Here is a 21,237-nt window from a genome sequence, read left to right on the forward strand (position 1 = left end):
TAATTTTTTAAAAAAATACAGTACTCTACCAGGCTCATTGTATTTATTTATTTTAATGCATTTTTTAAATGGAATCTCTACACCCAGCATGGGGCTCAAACTCACAACCCTGAGATCAAGAGTCACATGCTCTACCAACTGAGCCAGCCAGGTGCCCCCAGCCTGTCTTCATATCTAAAGTTCTTTCTAGGTTCTTATCATATTTCATATATATATCTCCAGCTGCCTTTTTTTCTAGGCCGTTGCAGGCTCCTCTTGTCTTTGGTGAGCAGCAAACCCCCACACAATGCCCCAGGTGGGAACAACGTGGCTTCTTTGTGCCTGTGGGCAGTGGACAAAAGGAAAGGGCAGTGAGTGTACTTTCTCAGCTGAGCAGCCCAGCAGGGTTGATGCTGACTGTCAGGCGTAATCAGTCTCATGAAGCCTAATGCAAGGATGAGTTTAAAAAACAACCCACAGCAAAACTTAAGCACAAGCAGTGTATTTGTTTTTTGTTTTTTTTTATTTGACAGAGAGAGACACAGCGAGAGAGGGAACACAAGCAGCAGGAGAGGGAGAGGGAGAAGCAGGCCCCCCGCAAAGCAGGGAGCCCGACGCAGGGCTTGATCCCAGGACCCCGGGATCACGACCTGAGCCGAAGGCAGACGCTCAACGACTGAGCCACCCAGGCGCCCCACAAGCAGTGTATTTGCATCATCTCAAAATATTTCCTCCCAAACATTTAGTAACTACAAAGAGGAAGATGGTGAGTCTACAGTGGAGAACCCTGGAAGACACCACCTTAACCAAGTGACCAAGGTCAATATCACCAGTAAGAGATAGATCAGCATCATACGTCTCTGATCTGATGTACTGAGAAAAGCAGGCCACCTCCGTGGTCTCCTTCCTGATAATGTGTGACCTCAATCGAATCATGAGAAAGCATTCTCCAAAGTATCTGACTAGTATGTTTCAAAAATGTGAAAGTCAAGAAAGACAAGGAAAGAGTGAGTGTCTTAGTCCTTTGGGGCTGCTCTAACGGAATACTACGGCTGGGTGGCTTATAAACCACAGACATGTATTTCTCACAGTCCTGGAGGCAGGAAAGTCTGAGATCAACTTGCCAGCAGATTGGGTGTCTGGTGAGAGCCACTTTCTGGTTCATAATGGACCCCATCTCTCTGTGTGTTCACATGGTTGAAGGGGTGAGAAAGCTCTTGGGGGCCTCTTATAAAGATACTAATCTCATTTATGAGGGTTCCACCCCCATGACCTAATTATCTCCCCAAAGCCCCAGGTCCAAATACATTGCAGATTAGGCTTCAACACATGAATTTTGGGGAGAGAGAAATATTCAGTCTATAGCACCGAGGAGCTATAACAGACTGGTCCCAACTAAGGAGACAGGACAACTAAATACAGTGTAGGATCCTGGATTGGATCCTGGAAGAGTAAAGGGGTCTCTAGTGGAAAAATCATGAAATCCAAATAAATTCTGTAGTTTAATGAGTAGTATAGTACTAAGGCTAATCTCCTAGTTTTGATAATTGTTCTTTGGCCATGCAAGATATTCGTCAACATTAGGTGAAGCTGGGTGCAAGGTATACAAGAGATTCTCTGTGCTATTTTTGTAACTTCTCTGTAAGTATAAAATTAACTAGCAACAAACAAACAAACAAACAAAAACCTACAAACTCATTGGAGTGGGTTGAACAGCAGGATCTCAGAGCCTTTCCTTGGTGTTTGTCTCTGTCTGGGAGGGCACCCTCATTGGTGATTAGGGTTTGACTCCTTAATCAGCCCTGGAGGACAAAGCTCCAGGAGGTGGCATCCCTCAATATCCTCAGTTCCTGACACAAATAGGCACTCAAATATTTGTTGAATGAATGAATGAATGAATGAGATCCTGGTTCCCAAGATGAAAACAGAATTGGCCTCCACTATGAGTAACTGCAATTCTAGCCAGTCTGGTGCCTGAGGAATCTGGGCAAGGAGCTGGCGTGGGATACAGATGGTTTTGAGTAAATATCCAGGTTGCACCATCTCTCTGAGCTCCTTTGAATGGTTTGGGAGGCTTGTGCTCATCTGAAGGGCATTGAAGAGGCAGCCAAAATACAGCTCCCAAGAAATTTGTACTCCCAGCCTCTTCCTGTGGTAGGCACCTGCCCCCACCTGTTTCTGCTGGCTCACTGGTCTTTCCTGATTTGATTTGTAGGAACTCTTTATGAATTTTGCCTGCTGAGACTTTATTGGCTATATGCAATGCAAGATTTTATATATCTGGGGTCTCTTGATGAAAAAAAGATTTTTTGTTTAAAGCATAGCCAATCTATCATTTTATTCATATAGTTTGTGTCTCTTCTGTCATATTTCCTTCCCTACCTTAAGGTCATAAAGTTATTTTCTTATATTTTCTTCCAAAGGCTTAAAAATTTCTATTTTAATATTTCATTTTTTAATCCCCCTGAAATTTGTTCCGTGGAAAGTATGGTGTCATATCTCATTTTATTTTTACACAAGGAAATTCAGTTGCCCTGTCACCATTTATTGGATAGCTTGTCCTTTCTCCATTGACATCAAATGTCACTCTGTCATGTAGAGAACTTTGTATAAAATAATGAGATTCCTGAGTGTCTGCAATGGAAAATTGTTTGGAGCACACTCTTCCAGGCTTTCTGTGATTTTGCCTCTTTCATTGATCTGTGCTATTTTACAACTCCGTAAATTGTAGGTAACTACAAACAATGCAGAATAATTCTTATCTATAGACACATAAATCAGTTTGGTGCGGTGAAGGTTCAACTGACTTCTTTTTCCCTCCGTGGAAGAAGCAAGTTTTGCTGCCATTTGCGTGTTCATGTCAACATTCCTGATCTGTCAGTGTGTCCATTCTTTGGATTGCCCTTTGAACTGGTTATAAGATCTTACCAGTTCCCTCATTAACGATGAGTTAAATAAAAATTGTAAGATGTGTTTACATTTGCAGGTGAGTGATGATTTTACCTTATTTGAAATTTATCCTGGGGCCTCTGGGTGGCTCAGTCGGTTAAGGGTCTGCCTTTGGCTCAGGTCATGATCTCAGGGTCCTGGGATCGAGTCCCACGTCAGGCTCCCTGCTCAGAGTCTGCTTCTCTCTCCCTCTGCCCAGCTTGTGCTCTCTGTCTTTCTCTAAATAAATAAATAAAATCTTAAAAAAGAGAAATTTGTCCCTTAGCAGTCACACACCAAGGACATATAGCTTTAAGCAAACCCAAAGGGAAACGATTACTAGGTAGCAATTATTCACTTATATAAGCTCTTCCCATGTGAACCTAAGCAGTTACAGTGGGCTCCAATTCACAAGTGTTTAGACCCTTTTTCAGGAACATAGCCCTGAGTACAGAGACATGCTTGTGCATGTGACAGAGCTCTGGCTGGCCAGAGGAAGACCAAACAGAGCACATTTCGGATATGTATCCTCAGCAGTGCAAGGAAAATGTCCAACACTATAATGGTGGTATAATCAACACTGAGCATCTGGAATGAAGGCCCCTAACTCAGCAGAGCAAACGACATGAGCTTTCCAGAAGCTCCCCCATGTCCGTTGATTCCTCAACAAATGTTTACAGAGTGCCTGCAAAGTATAGCACTCAGTGCTAAAATGAAATAAATAAAGAAATAAAAGTCTCTTTGATCTAGCTGAAATTAATCACCTACCTCCAAAGGTGGAACTAACCCTATGGACCCCTCTATGAGATCTCCATGAGATATACGATATGATAAAATATTGTGAAATGATACAATATGAAAGATGTGATGTTTTCATTAGAAATGAACAGGACAAAACGTAAGTTTGATGCTGCCTCCTGTCTTGGCCCAGCGGCCACCCTATGCTCTTGCTCTCGAGGTGGTCATCCGTGAGGGCTCTGGGGAATGTGGCTGACTGGTTGTCTTACAGAGAAGAACCTCTTTCAAGGGCCATTGGGGGAAGCAATGGTGTCATGTGTTTATAATCCAAGGACTATAGGCTCTACTCATTGAGTAGGCAACCTGGTAACCAAAGGAAGACAGTATCATTACCAAGTAGCATCTACCTGGGGAGCCCAAGCCACTCAAAACGAGGTTTTCCCAAGGACCCCTGCCAATACAAAGACACAGTAGATGCTGTCAAGGAATTTGTAACCTACCTGAGAAGACAAGACTTGTAGCTAGAAAGTCAAATAACGATATGTCAGCCTAAGTGTTGTAGGTCTGGGGGATCATTTATGGAAAGCTTGAAGAAGGAAATGAGCAGGAAGTGGGCATTGAAGAAAGGTCAGATTTGGAAGCAGGGCAAAGGAGGGTGGCAGGCATTCCAAGGTCAGGGTAGAGTGGAGAGCTGGAACAGAGTGGGGAGTAAGCCAGAGGAGTCCCAGAGGCAGGGCACTGGGGGGAGCCTGATTGTAGGGGAATGTTATTTCTCAAGCATGAATAGGATCTGGAAAGAAGCTCCCCACAGTGGTGCTCTCTTCCTAGAAGGGGTGGTCAGAATTGGGCCCCCAAGTGAGCAGCGCTCCTTCGTTGGCTAACCAGGACATGCCCCTAAAACTCCTACTTTCAGGGGACTTTCCCTCCCACACCTATCAAAAAATACCCAGGCTGTATGTGCAAATGGGGTGGGCCACAGGTGGCCTTTCAGGAAGGTCCCTTTCCTCCCATCAGACTGCTCTCCCACAGGATGGACTGGTGAGGTCCCTGGTGGCCCAGAGGGAACAATGGAAGTGGCACACAAGGCTTGGCAGAGGGAGGTTAGGCAATGAAGCCAACCCCGCATATTCACAATGCTGTCAAGGGTTCTGATAAACATAGAGAAACACCAAACCCTAGACCTCAGAGTTGGAGAGGATGGGTCAGGAAAACGTGGAGGGCAAGAGCAGAGGCCTAGAGTCAACATGGCTGGCTTCAAATCCAGCTCACCATTTACTAGCTGTGTGCCTTGGGCAAGGTTCTTATATTTTCTGTGCCTCAGTCTCCTTGTCTAAAAAATGGGGATATCACTCTATAACTCATGAAATGTCTGTGAGGATAAAAAGGGTAACGTGTAGAGAAGGTAGAAGGACAGATAGCAAAAGTTCAGCAGAGGTAAGTTAACATCAATTAATCCAGTGAGATCTTTTTTTAAAAATTTATTTGAAAGAAAGAGAGTGAGTGAGAGAGAGCACAAGCGGGGGAAGGGTCAGAAGGAGAGGGAGAAGCAGACTTCCCTGCTGAGCAGGGAGCCCAACGTGAGGCTTGATCCCAGGATGCCAGAATCCTGCATCTGGGTGGCTTGATCCATCTTTCCTCCAGAGCCACGGAATAAGGCTTCCCCTAACCCTTCTACCTGAATCCACCTGGAGTTGCTTTGGGAAATAATCACACCCGTAGGTGCCACATATAAAATAAGGCAGTCCACCTGAGTTCCCAAAAGATCCACCTTGATCTTAGCAGATACTTTCCTTACAAAACCCCCTCCCCAGATAAACATCCAGGACAAGACCCAGGAGAAGAGGAAGGTAAGAAGGCCCAGGCAGACCACCCTGATTTTTCCTCTGAGGTCTCAAATGACATTCCCAGTGAAGAGCTAGAGCCTGGCCTTGTCCCAGGCTTGCTCTTTCTTCCTTGGCTGATGTCTGTGAACACTGAAATGTGGGCCAGGCCTCTAGCAGCTACCTGGACTCACTTGCTGTCAGTGGTTTTGGGCTTAATGACTTGGCTGCCTTCACTCCTCCACGGGGCAGTGCTGCAGCATTCAGCCCTCCAACCAAACTGCTGCTCAGAAGTGATGGCTTGGTGCAAGGGCTTGCTGGAGAGGAGCTTTGGAGGCCCTGGCCATGAGCACTGAGCCAGGGACAGGTGTGAGGCAGAGGCCTAGAGTCAACATGGCTGGCTAATCTTATGAGACTCTACAGGGAAATGATCAGATGTCAGAGGTTGGGGCTCACGCAGGCTGGAAGGACGTGATGCATGAATTCCAGTCCCCCTCAAGGTAAAAAAAAAAGGATGAGCTGAGTAAGCAGCCCTTGAGATTCATTGCAATTACCCTCTCCACTGTGAACTCTTCCTTAGTTCTGGTCTTATTTCCCTCCAGTGTCTCTACTATTTGGACTATTTTCTTATAGCTTTTATCACTGCCTGGTTTCACTGTTGGTTAAGTAAATACCTATCTTTCCCATTAAACTGTGGGGGCAAGCATTGTGTTATATCTATCCTAGAGGAAATCCCAAGAGCTCGGACACTTCTTTGTACATGGCTGGGCCCAGTGGATGTTTAAACTGAATTGGCAAGCTATTCCAGTCACGTTTCTTACAGGGACCAACTAAAGTCTTCTCCAAACCCAGTGTAGACCACTTTATCTCCCCTAATTGTACACTGATAGAGTGGCAAGGATGATGCATCCTCAGAGGTATGTAGTACCTGATCCAGAAAGGACCCTGGTGAAGGTCCATCCACTGAATGGCTTAGTGAATAGGATGACACATGGAGAAAAGTATGGAAGATCATAGGATACAAAATGTCCTGGGACCACTATAGTTTGGGTGAACTGAGAATCAGAGATAGAGCTTGTTGCAGCACGTAGGCGTTTGCATCGGTAGGCCTTTGGACTGAAATTGGGAGTTGTAAATGGCCCAGGTTACATGCTCATACACCGCTTGGTACGTGGTCAGCGCTCAGTCAATGGTCATCGGAATAGGCGCGGTGGCCCAAGGAATCCAAAGGTGCAGGGCACCTAGAGGCAGAGAGCAGAGGTGGAAAAGATCACCCATTTCCAGACCTTCCTTTCTGCACAGAGGTGCAAGAGCTAGTGGGGGCATCTGAACTCACGTGGCATTTTACAACATCTGTTTGTCCTGCAGCTTCTTCTTAAGGCTTTCCTGGGATGTGGAACCAAGAAAGTTCTAAGACCTCAATTTAGTACAGCAAGATGATGGAGGCTGACACTGGCTAAGCCAACAGATCTCACAGCCCCTCTGTAGATCTAGAAGGACCCCTTATGGGGCTTGTCTGGAAGAGACATGCTTACTGAACTGTTCCTGATTGGCATCTCATGAGCTGCTGTCTTGCAGTTCTGATGAAATGTGTTTCTTTTTGTTCCCATCAGATTTACAGTTTCCTGGTTGAAGGGGGGAAGGATGGAAATAAATATACTGAGTCAAGAACTGTGCTCCCCCTTCTGTCCTCATCTGTATGACAACCATGACACATGTCTTAGTGTGTCCACTCTAATGAAATGGGCTGAGAGAGTAAGAAGCTTGACCAAGATGGTAGGTCCAGAATTCAGACCAAGAAGCCCACACTCTATGTCAGGGAGAGGAGCCCTCTCTGCCTGGCTCTGTAGTCTATGCTCTCCTCCCATAGGCTCTTTGGCCCAGAAATGTTGATGCCAGTGTTTAGGGTCTCTACCATGACCTTGTTAATCTCACAGAAGCCCAAACTGAGAAATGGGTTAGTTAGTGGGGCCTGTTGGAGAGCAGATAAGTGCATAAATCACCTCTTACTTAAGCAAGAGTAAATCGCCCCCCCCCCCCCCAGCATGCCCTGGTTTCCCTACCTGCATGCTGTCCCCACCCCCACCCACATTTGGTCACCTGTGCTCAGTGCTCCAGCAATTCCATCCTGCTCTAATCCACCAACCGCTGGGACCCTTCTATGCCTCAGTGCCCTTGCTTGTAGGATGCGCTTCTCCTGTTTCTCTCTCAAAGCCTTCCCTGGTTGTCACTTCTGTAAGAAAGCTTCTGTCTTGATTGCACCATGGGATTTTATCTTATACGGGTGAACCAAGTGATGACACAGAAAGGTCAATGCCATGGAAAGAATTTATTACTTACCATTTCCCAGAGAAAGAGGTATACCATACCACCTGGGAAATCACCGAGGTCAATTGGGAAGCAGAGGGATGCAGAGGGACGAGGGAAATGCCTGTCCCAGAGACTTTATTGTGTTTTCCATAAGAAGGAAGGGGTGAAGCAGGGGAAACAGCTTAGGATCGTCTAGTTTGAATAATGCTGGCATGCTCTGGGCTAGGCAGGTGGTATCCGGTTGCCTGGTGCCTGGCCCTGGGGTAGTGTAGGGCAGGGGGATACGGGCTCATTAGGTGACAGCTGGATAAAAGAGGTTGTTGGGGGGCATGGACTCAAGGTTGTTGGTTTGCATATGAAAGGTGTGTTCCAAGATGAGGTGTTCACAATCTCTAAGAATCAGCTAGCCCTGGAAGGGCAAGGGGCGGGGTGCATCTCTCCCCAACCAGCAAGGCCCTCAAAACATCAAACCATCATAAAATGGATAAAATAAAACACACAATTAATACACTTTCCTCTTTGCCCTGGGGTTGCTTCCGTGGTTGAACTCAGCACATGGTTGGCGATTTTGTCATTGTAGTTTGTTTGGATGCGTATGTTCATTGCTCAGCTGTGAGCTCATCAGAAGCAGGGTCTGAATCTTGTTCATGTTTGTACCTTCAGCCTCTGGCAAATGCCTGTCATCAATCTATGTTTAAAGCAGTGATTCTTAGGCCTGGCTCTTCATTGGAATCCCATGAGAAGCACTTTTAAAATACTGATGTTGGGACACCTGGGTGGCTCAGTTGTTTGGGCATCTGAGTCTTGATCTCAGCTCAGGTCTTGATCTCAGGGTTGTGAGTTCAGGCTCCACACTGGGCTCCACATGGGGCATGGAGCCTACTCTAAATAAAGTACAAAGTACTGATGTCTAGGCCTTACCCTGAGATTCTGACTTAATTCATCTGGGATGTCTGGATTTTCACTGACTCCTTGAATTTCCTGGGAGGAATTTTCCAGAAGGAAATTAAGGTTGTGGTCTCAGGTGGTCATTTAACACAGCAGGAAACCCAAGTCCTGAAAGCCAGGGACTTGTCCTAGGCCTGATCACCTGTTACAGGAGCACCAACTGCCCATTTTGGCAGAACGTTACCTGCTGAAAGCAGTTTCCACAGTCTTGGCTTGAGCAAGGGTTGTTCCCCTGCATTCTTCTCAGACTCCAGGCCATACTCGTTGGAGAAGGGGCTCTTGCTTCACCCCAAGTAAGTTTCCCAATCCCGTCTCTCTCCTCTCGGTGTTGATGTGAGTTTTGCTCTACACTGTTTATCTCTTTCTGGGGCTCTGGCATTAGTGGTTTCTCTCTTTATTCTTCCACAGCCTTCTCTTTGTGCATCCCTTGTGCCTCTTCTCCCTGTCTCACAGTGTATCTTGAAAGGTAAGAAAAATGGTAGGAGAACCGTCTCTGTGATTTCTGCTCTTTACCTTAGAATCCTTGGAAGAGGGAATGCCGGAAAACCCTCCCATTCTTCTTTTTCTATTCTCACTCACCCTGCATGTTAGCTCCTCCCTGGAACTTCCTGGAACTTTCCCCAACTGCCTCCCCAACGGCCAACTGCTGCCTCCTCTCCTGGCACTCCAGGAACCTCCCTTAAAACTCCCATACTCTCAATGCTGGCAGACCCTGATAGCCTTAAGGGCCCAAACTGTGGGGCATCCTGGAGGGAACTTTCTCCCCACCTTGTCCAGCCCAGAAACCTGCCAAGATTTCTCACCTCCCTGCAGCCACCGCCCAACAGCTCCCACACTGCTCTGGGGGTAAGTGATAGGGGCTCTTCTTCCTGGTTGGTGCGAGGCAGGGACTTTCCCTAAGGACCAGCCAGACAGAGAGACAGAGAGAATGAGAAGTTTTCAGGGATGAGAACTATGGCCTGGAGAACTTAAGAGAATTCTTGTTTGGGGCATATTTTTTATTTCTTTACCCTCATATGATTTGAGGCCATTACTCATGGCATTTCTACATGCTTGTGTCTGAGCATCAAACATTTCTCTAACTTTTCCAGAAAGGGCTCCTTGGCACATTTCTCACTACTGGAGTCCTGGACTGGGATTAGCATTACTGATTTCAGTTCAGAGGGGCCTTACTTCTAACAAATTTAGGAAGTTTCTTTCCTTTGTGGGGTCTTGATTTCTCCCTCCAAGGAAGAAGAATACTTATTTCCTCCCATGCATAGATATGTGGGCAGACCCAGAGATCAGATCTGTGCATGAAAGGAGGTGAGGGAGGTCAATGTACAGCTCTCGTGGGCTCTACATTCAATGCTCACCTCCACGAGGACAGACAGAATATTCAGCCTTCTGAGGATGACAGGGCAGCAAATGAACCTGAAAAATGCCACTATATCATAACTTATCTGGGCCTTTCCATTCTGTGGATGAAGTGAGTCGATAAATACAACATCTGGTTAAGGCAGTGAGCTGATTAGGTCAATAATTGGTTGCTGAGACCAACAAGGTGGGGCTACCAGAGAGAAGACTTTGTGTCCTTGAAGTGAAGTGGCCCAAGCCCCCAGCTTCTGGCTGGAGGTCTAGCAGAACCCTTGGATAAAATGGGTGGTTGGCTCAGGGGCCAAGGCTGGGCTTATCTCAAAGACACTCTCCTAGTCTCCTCACTCTTGGGAAATGTAACTGCTAGAAAATTCAGCTCTGCAGCTCTCTCTACCACTGCCCCCATGCCCCACCCCCTGTCAATACCACCAGTTCCTACATCTTCTGTTTGATAAGTTAAAGATCTACAATTCAAAACGTGATAGAAGGAAAGCAAGCATTTCCTAAAATAATAACAAAAGAAACTACATTCAGATACTTTTACATTCCAAGACAATTTCCAAATTGGTCATCTGAAATGAAATGTGCATAAAAGCAACATCTTTTAGTGGAGAACTAAAGGATGGCTCAAGTGCATTTTGGGAGACTTTGCCATCCTTTCCTACTCTTTACATATGAAGGACAACAAAAAGTCAGAATATTCTGTTTACAACATATTGTTTTTGAGTGTGGGTGCTTGTTTAGTTATTAAGTGTCTACTATATTCAAAGTACTGTGGGGGATGCAGAAACAACTGGGGCCCTCACAGGATGAAATATGTGCACAGAAATCTAGAACAGAAGAAATGTATCAGTGAGAGCTATTGAGGAGGAACAAACACTGCCCCTGGAACTCAAGGGAGACACAGGTTAAATTAGTGGAGGTGGAGGTGTGATCTTTAGGAAGTCAATGTCCACTCCTCCTTCCTTTATTTCCTTCCTTCTTTAAATGGTAATTGAGCATCTGCTATTTCTCAGGCACTGTGCTAGGTACCAGACGAAGCAATTCATGGGACACATGTGGTTCTTCCCCCATAAAGGTAACAGTCTGGTGGTAGATAAGGACAAGTAAATGGCAAATAAAAATGGCCTGATACATACTATCATGGCGGAGACTATATGTGGATATGAGAGGATATCTAAGAAGGTTCACTGAAGGAACATTCACTGATGTTTGAATAACATCTGAAGGATAAGCAAAAGTTAGCCACATGGGTCATGGGTCAGGAAAGAATAGCTCTCCTTGCAGAGAGAAGAGCTTGTACAAAGGCCTTCAGGTGGAGAAAGCACAGCCAATTGGGAGTATTTGGAAAGTAGTCTACACAGGCTGATCAAGTGGTCTATACAGTGAGGAGAATGGATCAGGTCAGTGTTTCCAAAGTGGGCTCTATAGGCCACTAGTTCCTTGGATGTGTATGGTGTGTGTGGGGGCTAAAATATACATAAAATTTACCATTTTAACTCTTTTTAAGAGTACAATCCAGTGGCACTAATTACATTCACGATGTTGAACATTTATCACCCTATGTGTTTCCAAAACCTTTATTACCCCAACATAAAATCTGTAACCATTAAATCATAACTCCTCATTGTGAGAAAATAAGTTTCTGTTGCTTAAGCCACCCAATCTGTGACATTTTGCCATGGCAGCTCTGGCAAACTAATGGCAAACTAATTTGTCTTGTTCTTGATCTTTGGGAAAAATTTTTGAGTCTTTCACCATGGAGTATGATGTCAGCTATGGGCATTCTACACATGACCTTTATCATATTGAGGATGTTTCCTTCTCTTCCTGGTTTGTTGAGTGTTTTTTTGTTTGTTTGTTTGTTTTTTGTTTGTTTTTTTATCAAGAAAGTTGTTGGTGCTTGGGTTGTGCAGTCAGCTAAACTTCTGACTCTTGGTTTCAGCTCAGGTCATGAGATCGAGCCCAGCATCGGGCTCCATGCTCAGTGTGGAGTCTGGATTCTCTCTCCCTCTCCCTCTGCTCCTGCCCACCACCTGCTTGCTTTCTCTCTCTCTCAAAAATAAAATAAATCTTAAAAAAAAAATGAATGAAAATGGGTGCATGGGTGGCTCAGTCGGTTAAGGGTCTGCCTTTGGCTCGGGTCATGATCCAAGGGTCCTGGGATCGAGTCGCACTTTCCCACTTCAGGCTCCCTGCTCAGTGGGGAGTCTGCTTCTCCCTCTGCCCCTCCCGCCCCCACTCATGCAAACTCTTTCTTGCAAAAATAAATAAATAAAATCTTAAAAAAAAAGAAAGTTGTTGCATTTTGTCAAATGCTTTTTCTGCCTCAAGTGAGATAATCATGTGGATTTTTCCCTTCATACTCTCAATGTGGTGTATTATATTGGTTAATGTTCATATGTTGAACCATTCTTGCATTCTAGAAATAAATCTTACTTGGTCATGTTGTGTAATACTGTTAATATGCTTCCGAATGCAGTTTGTTAGGATTTTTACATCAATATTCATAAAGAATATTGGTCTTTAGTTTTCCTTTCTTTTAGTGTCTTGTCTGGTTTTAGTATCAGGGTAATGTTAGCCTCACAAAATGACTTAGGAAGTGTTCCCTCCACTTTGATCTTTTGAAAGAATTGTAGTGACATGTTCTTATTCCCCTCTTACTTATTTTTGTGTATATTATGTAGGTATATTTTGTGGGTATCATGAGCATCACATAAAACATCCTAAAATTATTACAATCTAATTTGAATTGATACCAACTTAATGTCAATCACATGTAAAAACTCTACTTCTATATAGTTACACTCCACTACTTTATGTAATTGAAGTCACAAATTATGTCTTTATGTATCTGTACACTAGCAAAAGTTTATAATTACTTTTAAATCCTATTTTTTTTAAAAAAGTGGAGTTTCAAAGAAAAATTATAATAATACTGACTTTTATGTTTGCCCATATATTTACCTCTACCTGAGATCTTTATATCTTCACCTAACATCAAGTTACGTCTACTGTCCTTTTATTTCAACCTGAAAGTCTCTTATTAGCACTTCTTGCAGGGAATCTCTAGTGGCAATGAACTCCCTCAGTTTTTGTTTATCTGGGAATGTCTTAATATCTCCCTCATTTTTGAAGGACAGTTTAACTGGATATAGAATTCTTGGTTGACAGTCTTTTCTTTAAATAATTTAAAAACAGCTGACCCTTGAACAACGTAAGTTTGACCTGCATGGGCCCACTTATTTGTGGATTTTTTTTCTTCCTTATGAGTTTCTTAATAACATTTTCTTTTCTCTAGCTTACTTTACTGTAAGAATATAGTATATAATATATATACCATATAAAATATGTGTTAACCAACTGTTTATGTTATCAGTAAGGGCTCCAGTCAGCAGTAGGTTATTAGTACTTAAGTTTTGGGGGAATCAAAAGTTATACACAGATTTTTGACTGCATGGGGGTCAGTGTACCTAACCTCCCTGTTGTTTGAAGGTCAACTGTATATCATCCCAATGCCTTCAGACCTCCAAGGTTTCTTCTGATAAATCAACTGTCAATCTTATGGAGGATACCTTGTCCATGTCAAGTCCCTTTTCTCTTGCTGCTCTCAAGATTCATTTTTTGTCTTTCAACACTTTGATTATGTGTCTTAGTATGAGTGTCTTTGAGTTTATTCTACTTGGCATTTCTTGAGCTTTTTGCATTTGCAGATTTATGTACTTCATCAAATTTGGGAAGTTTTGGCCATTATTTTCTCAAATGATCTTTCTGCCCCCTTCTCTCTTTCCTCCTGCTGGAACTCTCATAATGCATATATTGGTCTACTTGATGGTATCCCATGGATCTCTTAAGCTCTGTTCACTTTTCTTCATGCTTTTTTCTTTTTACCCCCGCTCCTAGACTCAATAATTTCAGTGTTCTGAAATTATTGATATTTTCTATCCTCAAATTCATGGATTCTTTTTTTCTCCTTGCTCAAATATGCTATTGAATCCCTCTAGTAAATTTATCATTTCAATTATTTCATTTTCAGCTCTAGAATTTATTTTGTTCCTTTTCATAATTTTTATACTTTGCTGATATTCTGATTTTGTTCATATACTGTTTTCCTGATTGTCTTTAGTTCTTTGTTCATGTTTTCCTTTAGCTCTTTGTGTATATTTAAGACAGTTATTTTAAAGTCTTTATTAAGTCTGATGTGTGAGCTTCCTCAGGGACAGTTTATATTGACTTGTTTTATTCCTTTGAATGGCTATGTTTTCTTGTTCCTTGTGATTTTTTGTTGTTGTTAAAAACTGTGTATTTGAAAGAAAGAACTACCTTTCCCAGTCTTTGCAGACTGGCTGTATGCCAAAGAAGACCTTTATTAATTAGCTGGGCATGCTCTGGCCCCAGGGATCAGCCCAAGATGAGAACTTAAGATCCCCTCTGGTCTTTTCTGAGCATGTGTCTTGCCTGGACCTGAATGTGGCTTTCTCAATTCCCCCATATACACAGCTTCTTTTAAATGTCTTAATCTCCCCAAGAATCTCACCCTAGCTTCTCTTTGGAGCCTATATTATCTTTTATATGTCTCCACCCATAATTTCTTGCCCTAAATATCTGCAGGTCTGTAGTCTCCTTGCAGCTTTCAGAAGCAATACCCACTCCTTAGCCTCCCTGAGATCTGAGTTAGATCAGACAGAAACCAGTCCTTCAGGCAATCCTTAGACAGATTAAAACACTGTAGTAAGGTCTGCTTTGCTCCCTCTGGTTTGAGAGAGGAAACTGGTAACTGGGCTTCAGTCTCCTCTGAACCAAGACTGAACTATGCTGGGGAGGGTGTGGGGGCAAAGACGTGAAAATTTCATGAAATTTCTTATCATTTTGAAGGCAACTTTTTCTTGATTGAGCATTCATTTGGTTGCTCTCAATCCTTGGCTGTTTTCCAGAGCTCCTGGCTCTGGTTTCTTGTGTGTTTGTTTTGTTGGTTGGTTGGTTGGTTGGTTGGTTGGTTGGTTTGGTTTTGGAGTGTGTGTACATGTGTGTATTTTGAAGTTTCCATGAAAGAATGAGAGCTTGGAGATTCCCAGTCCATCATTTTGCTGATGTTACCTGGACTTTTTTTTTTTTTAATAGCTTTATTGAAATATGTTTCACATACCACACAGTTCACCAAAATATAGTATAATTTAAATATGTGTGATTTAATGGCTTTTAAAGTATAAAATTCAATGGTTTTTAATATATTTACAGATATGTGCAACAGTCACCACAATGTTAGAACATTTTCATCACCTTTAAAAGAAACCCCATACCTTTTCGCTATCACCCCCATCTCCCCTATTCATTCATCCACCCACCTCCAGCCCTAAGAAACCATGAATCAATTTTCTGTCCCTGTATATTTTCCTATTCTGGATGTTTCATATAAAAGGAATTATACAATATGTGGTCTTTTGTGACAGGCTTCTTTCACTTAGCACAATATTTTTCTCCATCCCCTGCTCCAGGGTCTGTAGAGGGCACAAGGTACTGAGAAGGTAGGTGGGAGTGGGGAGCAGCAAGGGTGCACAGTAGATCAAGCAGACTGGTTCAAAATTGGAGTTACACCCAACAGCCACAACATGAGGGTAAGGAGGAAGGAACTGAAGACGGTAACAAGTGAAGAGTAGAAACAAAGATTCACAGGAACTAGGCACCAGAGAAAGGGAAGTCAGAATAGGTAAGGAGAAAGGACAGTGGTCAAGGGATTAAAGTTCTGAATGAGATGGGAGAGTAGATGCAGTAGTAGATGCAGTGCGAGTAACAAAGCGAGAGCAAAGGAAGAAGAGGTTGTTGTCAGAATGCCTGCTTGAATTTAAGATTTTAGGCATGGAATGGTTTTTAGTGGTGACAATGTCCAAGAAGTTGCCATCAGAAAAGAGGCTGGAGAAGAGGGAGAAGTGTTGGAAGAGGTATCTTCGTGGATATGGATGTCACCCAGGGTTGATATCAAGACTTGGAACAAAGGAAAGTTTCCATGCCAAGTAGCAATGTGTTCAGTGAGCAAGGAGTGATAGGAAGGCAGATAACACCAATTAGGATTGATTCAGATGGAGTAAGCCTCAAGAAATGTAGATTTTGACAGAAAGGCTGAGGAGTCATGGTATAGAAGCAACAAAGGGGAATGGGGTGCTAGTCAACCTTACCTCCCAACCCTGAATCATGTTGGGGGTGGGAGACTGAGCATTCCACACTTTGAAGAACTTCAGAAGTAAGCTGTCTGGTTATGGCAAGAGAGTGCTTGCTTCGGCAGCACATATACTAAAATTGGTTATGGCAAGAGGTAGAGGTGAAGTGACATCAATGGGAAAAGCAAAATCTTTTCATCAAATGGTGTTAGAACAACTGGATAGTTACATGCAAAAGAATAAAAATGGATTTTTGCCTAACACAACATATAAAAACTGACTCACAATGGGGGGGCACCTGGGTGGCTCATTTGGTTAAGCCTCTGACTCTTGGTTTCTGCTCAGGTCATGATCTCATGGGTGGTGAGATCAAGCCCCATGTCAGGATCCCCACTCAGTGGGGAGTCTGCTTAGAGATTCTCTCCCTCTGCCTCTCCCCCTGTTCATGTTCTCTTTCTCTCCCTTTTTCTCTCTCTCTCTAAAATAAATAAATCAATCTTAAAAAAATTAACTCACAATGGATCAATGATGGAAATGTAAGAGCTAAGTTTGGAAAACTCTTGGAAGAAAACATAGAGGAAAAGCTTCATGACATTGGATTTGGCACTAATTTCTTTCTTTTTTTTTAAAAAAAATTTTTTTTATTGTTATGTTAATCCCCATACATTACATCATTAGTTTTAGATATAGTGTTCCCTGATTCATTGTTTGTGCATAACACCCAGTGCTCCATGCAGAACGTGCCCTCCTCAATACCCATCACCAGGCTAACCCATCCTCCCACCCCCTTCCCCTCTAGAACCCTCAGTTTGTTTTTCAGAGTCCATCGTCTCTCATGGTTCTTCTCCCCCTCCGATTTCCCCCCCTTCATTCTTCCCCTCCTGGATTTGGCACTAATTTCTTGAATATGACACCAAAAGCATAGACAACAAAAGAAGAAATAGATAAATTGGACTTGATTGAAATTCAGTCAAGTCCATTGAAATTACAACTTTTTGTGCATCAAAGTACACCATCAAGAAAATAAAAAGACTGGGGCAGTTCCTCAAAATGTTAAACATGGAATTGTCATACAAACCCAAGAAAAGTGATGGCATATTTTCACAAAAATGTATACAAATGTTTATAACAGCATTGTTCATAATAGTGCCAAAGTAGAAACAACCCAAATGTCCATCAACTGATGAGTGGCTAAATAAAATGTGGTGTGTCCATACAATGGAATATTATTCAGCCATAAAAAGGAATGAAGTACTGACACAACATGGATTACCTTGAAAACATGCTAAGTGAAAGAAGCTGATGGCAGGAGAACACATACACAGTTGATCCTTGATCAACGTGGGTTTGAACGGCATGGGTCTACCTATAGGTGATTTTTCGACAGTCCAGGACTCTAAGTGTATTTTCTCTTTCTTACGATTTTCTTAATAATGTTTTCTTTTCTCTAGCTTACTTTATTATAAGAAAACAGAATATAACGCACAAAATATGTATTAATTGGCTGTTTACGTTATCAGTAAGGCTTCCAGTCAGTAGTAAGCTATTAGTAGTTAAATCTGGCAGGAGTCAAAGTTATACACAGATTTTCAACTGCACAGGGGATTGGCATCCCTAACCCCCATGTTGTTCAAGGGTCAACTGTAGTATGATTCCATTTATATGAAACATCCAGAATAAGCAAATCTATAAAAGTAGAGAGTAGATTAGTGGCTCCCAAGGAATGGGGAGTAACTGTTAATGAGTTGTGCTTTGGGGCTTCTTTTGAGGGTGATGAAAATGTTCTGGAGTTCGGTAGTGATGATGGTTGCATAACTTTGTGAGGGTTGCACAACCTGTAGTGATTTCTATACTAAAAATCACTGCATTGTACATGTTAAAAGGTGAATTTTCTGGTATATAAATCTCAATTTTTAAATGTAGAGTGAAGGAAAGGAGTGAGGGGGAATACATTCCTCCTCACTGTAGATTCAGAGATTTCAGAGGGCAAAGGTAAAAAGGTTTAGGAGAGAGGGAAAGCATGAGCGTCTGTCTGGATAGAGAATGAAGGTGACATCTGGGCAGCGATGGAGGGCCTGGAGGAATAGGAGGCCTGGAGGGATAGAAGGGGATGTCAAGTGTTCCAGGAGCCCTGGCCCAGCAGATCCCGGGGTTTGGAGGGACCGAGGCATCTCAGGAAGCCAACAGGCTCAGCCTCCCTGATAGTACTGGGATGTGGTCACAGCCCAGATCACTGGAGGAAAAGAAGGGGGCTCCCAGTGTGGCTACCTTGGGATCTAGAGACGGGCGTTTCCAGAAATAAGGCAGTTGAGCAAAACAGGCTGGCAATGGGAAGGGGACACTGTGCCTTCCTAGGCTTGAATGTGGTTCCCAGATCTTGGACTCCACGTATGAAGTGAAGTCCTGTGAATCCCCAAGAGAAAGACCAGATTCGAAAATGCCAAGAACCACTGCACTCTGTCAGAGCTCTCTGTATGAAAACAAGCCAGAGAAGGTTAGCTAAATAAGCAAAAGGGATCCAGGGCCAGGGGCCAACCTGAGTGGTTACTTCCTGCTGATGTTTATTGAGTTAGGTGCTGTTACGTGAAAATTGAACTATCAGAAACAGGTGGCCAGTTTGTCAGGCATTCATGCGGTAATTTATTAAGCATCTAGAAATGCCAGGGACTGTGCTTGGAATGCTGGACGCAGACTTGGTACAGCCTCCCAAGAAGTTTGTGGAATGGGGGCGGGGAACTATAAATTAATCTCTAAACAAGTAATTACAAGATAATCCATTACAAGCCCGTAAGAACCAGGAAAGGAATAAGGAGCTACGATTCTGTATCGCAGGAATCGAATGGAATCTGGGGGTCAGGGCATTTCTCTGAAGAAATGACATTTCAGCTATCCACCAAAATGGGGTGGGAAGTGAGGGCGGTGCATAGGAAGGCCCTGGGGCAGGAAGGAGCCTGAGGCCTGAGCTGGAGTTAAACCTTGAGCAGCCGCAGCGGAGAGAAGCAGGAAGAGCCAGATCATGCAGGCCTTCTGGGCTAAGTGGGAGATTTTGGGCTTCATTCCAAGAACAAAAGGAATGGAGGGGGACAATAGAGGGGGAAAGACAGGGGATGGCAAAGCTCCAAGAGGGGGCAGTAGAGGAGAGTGGTTAAGGAGCAGGGAGTCTGGAGGCAAGTGGCATGGGTTCAAATCCCAGGTCGGCCACTTACAACCCATGTGACCAAGATCCAAGTCAGCAAACCTCTCCATACCTCAGTCCCCTCCTCTGTAAAATGAGATAATAACAGTACTTACTTCAGAGGATCATATCAAGAGGATTCGATGATAAAAGCTTGGCTCATACTGAATAAGGAAGAATTGCGGACACGGGGAAGTTCAGCAGGAGCAACCCTCTCCCAGGGACTCTCCCCCACCTCCAGACAGCCATTTTTTGGTGCTAAGAGCTGTTGGCATTCAGGAGAGTTCTGGCTTCTCTAGTGGCTGCCACTTTGAAGGCAAGAGTCTCCTGGCCTTGGAAGACCATGCAGGCAGCACCATCCTTGTGGCTCTGGCTCTCCAGTGAGCTCGGAGAGAACAGGGACCGGGCTGACCCTGTATCTCATCAGGGCCCGGCACATGGGAGGGGCTCAGTACCCGCTGGGGAGATGGATTTCGAATGAATGAATGAATGAATGAATGAACAAATGGATGGGGCTGTGGAAGAGTACTTACACTCTGCATCAATGACGAGCATTCCCTAGGTGAGGGCCACTCCTGTCCCAAGGCCCTTACATCCATAGTTTGCTCGATTCCATTCTCACAGCCATCTTGTGAGGGGGCTCCCAGGAGACACTTCCAGTAGGGGAACGGTCTTGGGAATGAGTCCTCTGTGGGGGAGCCCTAGTCATACATCAGGGACTCTAATTATTGAGAAGTGTGTTTAAGTTGTCGCCCCAAAGAAGGGCTTTTGGCTAGAAGTCGGGATCCTGGAAGCAGGAATTCAGCTGGAAAGCAAGCAACGCTTGAAATAGTTTCTCTAAAGCTCGAGCTGCATATACTTTATGGCTATGATCTCATCTTCCTTAGCAAGGCGCAGGAGTGACGGGGGCATTTTACTTGTTTTTGAGAGGGAGAAGTGGTGCATCCTAGTGAGGCAGACCCCCACCCCCACCCCAGCAGCCTGGCGGGGCTCAGAGCAGAACCCAGGCATCCTCAGTTCCTGGCTGGGAGAACGTCCCCCAGCACACCCCCACACCCCATCTCAGAGAAGACAGGGAGTAGATCAACTGGAAAGACAGTGGGAGAACCGCCTTTGATCTTCCCCTGCCCTCTCCTGTTCCAGTCGGAGTCCCACACACGCAACTTCCTGCAGGCTGCTACCCCCCTTCCTCCCAGACAGCACCGGCAAACCGCACGGCAAGCTGCCCCCCTCCCCAGCAGCCCTGCTGGTTTCTTCTCCAGAGACTATTATTTTGGGAGAGTGCTGAGTTCAGCACTGCGGCAAGGTGCAGTCTGAGGAGCGCTTCTGTCCTTAGCTGGCCCTTTGGAGCTGGCTTTGGGGCCAGGGCGGCCCTAAGTGCAGGGGCCCCTCCTATACAGGGTCACTGCGTCCAACCACCTACCATCCGTCAGCCCCAAGGCTGTCAAGGCAGGTGGCACAGGAGCTGTGGGCAGGGGACGCAGAGCTGTCCAAGGGGCACAGCCCAGCCAGACCCCTCCTCCTAGAAAAACGACCAAGGTCTTGCTCTCTCAAGCACCCCAGAACCCGCGCCCCCGCCCCTCAGCCCAAAGCCTGGGGTCACCAGCTTCCCAGGGTCTGCCTTAAAGCCAAAGGAGCAGGCTGGCTGGCCTATGGCCAGCAGATTGCACACGGGGCAAGTGGCGGGGACAGGACGAGGAGCTGGGGCGAGAGGCTTATATAAGCCCTTCTGCCCAAACGCCACCGGGATTAGTGGCCCACAAAGCCCTGCTCCAACGGAGGAGGGGTCTCAGCCAGGACTGCAAACTGAGTCCGGCTTGGAGTAGGC

The 21,237-nt window shown here is 44.5% G+C and overlaps 1 protein-coding gene across 5 annotated transcripts in view; it reads left to right on the plus strand.

Annotated features, from left to right (window-relative positions):
• The window catches only part of PEBP4 (phosphatidylethanolamine binding protein 4), a 260,819-nt gene that overhangs the window by 38,231 nt on the left and 201,351 nt on the right, over positions 1-21,237 (plus strand). The gene's annotated exons all lie outside the window — the stretch shown is intronic.

Source organism: Halichoerus grypus, chromosome 3 (assembly GCF_964656455.1).
Source record: "Halichoerus grypus chromosome 3, mHalGry1.hap1.1, whole genome shotgun sequence".
NCBI classification, from domain to species: domain Eukaryota; kingdom Metazoa; phylum Chordata; class Mammalia; order Carnivora; family Phocidae; genus Halichoerus; species Halichoerus grypus.